Raw genomic sequence first — 2,500 nt, 5'->3', positions numbered from 1 at the left:
GCGAACGGCGTCAGGAAAAGGGGAGAGCACTTCCCCACCGATAGCTCCGGAACGCCCGGACCCATTGGCCCGCGGCACCGGTGGCTGCTAGAGGGCCTCCGGCGCCGTCAGCCGGGGTACGTCCCAGGCCGGCCGGACGGCGGGCAGCCGGAGGCAACGGCCTGGAACGGAGCCAGACTTGAGTCGTTCCGTGCCGTGGGCAAAAAGGCAGGGCTGCGGGTCAGCGCAGTTTGGCAAACCTAGCCGCAAGTGCGGGAAGGGCGGAGGAGCACACGGACGCCGCCTTCCCAAACTGAGCCCAAAGTGCCCAGGCATGCCCCCTTGATCTCGCCTAATCAGTGAGCCCAAAATAATTTCAGAGTGTGGAAACCTTATCCAAAAAGGTCGAAAAGAACGGCCAGAGATCAAGTCCGAAAGGGGAAATCAGTAACAAGCAAGCAGAGTAATCATTAACCAAAAAGCGCAAAATTATGTTAAAAGTGTGAAATCATTAACCAAAAACTCGAAAATAATGTCCAGAGACCAAGTCCGAAAGGGCAAATGGTTAACCAGTAAGCAGAGTAATCATTAACCAAAAATCGCAAAAGTAAGTAAAAAGTATGAAATCATTAACCAAAAATCGCAAAAGTAAGTAAAAAGTGTGAAATCATTAACCAAAAACTCGAAAATAATGTCCAGAGACCAAGTCCGAAAGGGCAAATGGTTAACCAGTAAGCAGAGTAATCATTAACCAAAAAGGGCAAAAGTAAGTAAAAAGTATGAAATCATTAACCAAAAAGCACAAAATTAAGTTAAAAGTGTGAAATCATTAACCAAAAAGTCGAAAATAATCTCCAGAGACTAAGTCCGAAAGGGCAAATGGTTAACCAGTAAGCAGAGTAATCATTAACCAAAAAGCGCAAAAATATGTTAAAAGTGTGAAATCATTAACCAAAAACTCGAAAATAATGTGCAGAGACTAAGTCCGAAAGGGCAAATAATTAACCAGTAAGCAGAGTAATCATTAACCAAAAAGCGCAAAAATATGTAAAAAGTGTGAAATCAGTAACCAAAAAGCGCAAAAGTAAGTAAAAAGTGTGAAATCATTAACCAAAAACTCGAAAATAATCTCCAGAGACTAAGTCCGAAAGGGCAAATGGTTAACCAGTAAGCAGAGTAATCATTAACCAAAAAGCGCAAAAATATGTTAAAAGTGTGAAATCATTAACCAAAAATCGCAAAAGTAAGTAAAAAGTGTGAAATCATTAACCAAAAAGTCGAAAATAATGTCCAGAGACTAAGTCCGAAAGGGCAAATGGTTAACCAGTAAGCAGAGTAATCATTAACCAAAAATCGCAAAAGTAAGTAAAAAGTGTGAAATCATTAACCAAAAAGTCGAAAATAATGTCCAGAGACTAAGTCCGAAAGGGCAAATGGTTAACCAGTAAGCAGAGTAATCATTAACCAAAAATCGCAAAAGTAAGTAAAAAGTGTGAAATCATTAACCAAAAACTCGAAAATAATGTCCAGAGACTAAGTCCGAAAGGGCAAATGGTTAACCAGTAAGCAGAGTAATCATTAACCAAAAGGCGCAAAAGTAAGTAAAAAGTATGAAATCAGTAACCAAAAAGCGCAAAAATATGTTAAAAGTGTGAAATCATTAACCAAAAACTCGAAAATAATGTGCAGAGACTAAGTCCGAAAGGGCAAATAATTAACCAGTAAGCAGAGTAATCATTAACCAAAAAGCGCAAAAATATGTTAAAAGTGTGAAATCATTAACCAAAAACTCGAAAATAATGTCCAGAGACTAAGTCCGAAAGGGCAAATGGTTAACCAGTAAGCAGAGTAATCATTAACCAAAAATCGCAAAAGTAAGTAAAAAGTGTGAAATCATTAACCAAAAAGCACAAAATTAAGTTAAAAGTGTGAAATCATTAACCAAAAAGTCGAAAATAATCTCCAGAGACTAAGTCCGAAAGGGCAAATGGTTAACCAGTAAGCAGAGTAATCATTAACCAAAAAGCGCAAAAATATGTTAAAAGTGTGAAATCATTAACCAAAAATCGCAAAAGTAAGTAAAAAGTGTGAAATCATTAACCAAAAAGTCGAAAATAATGTCCAGAGACTAAGTCCGAAAGGGCAAATGGTTAACCAGTAAGCAGAGTAATCATTAACCAAAAAGCGCAAAAATATGTTAAAAGTGTGAAATCATTAACCAAAAACTCGAAAATAATGTCCAGAGACTAAGTCCGAAAGGGCAAATGGTTAACCAGTAAGCAGAGTAATCATTAACCAAAAAGGGCAAAAGTAAGTAAAAAGTATGAAATCATTAACCAAAAAGTCGAAAATAATGCCCAGAGACTAAGTCCGAAAGGGCAAATGGTTAACCAGAAAATCCGTCGAATAATGTCCAGAGACTAAGTCCGAAAGGGCAAATGGTTAACCAGTGGAAGGGCGATCAAGCGGAAAAATTTGCCCCGGTTACCCGGGATGGAGTTCCAGAGGTCCGGCCAGAGTT

Source organism: Heterodontus francisci, unplaced genomic scaffold (genome assembly GCF_036365525.1).
Source record: "Heterodontus francisci isolate sHetFra1 unplaced genomic scaffold, sHetFra1.hap1 HAP1_SCAFFOLD_1080, whole genome shotgun sequence".
NCBI lineage: Eukaryota > Metazoa > Chordata > Chondrichthyes > Heterodontiformes > Heterodontidae > Heterodontus > Heterodontus francisci.
This window is presented reverse-complemented; position numbering follows the sequence as displayed.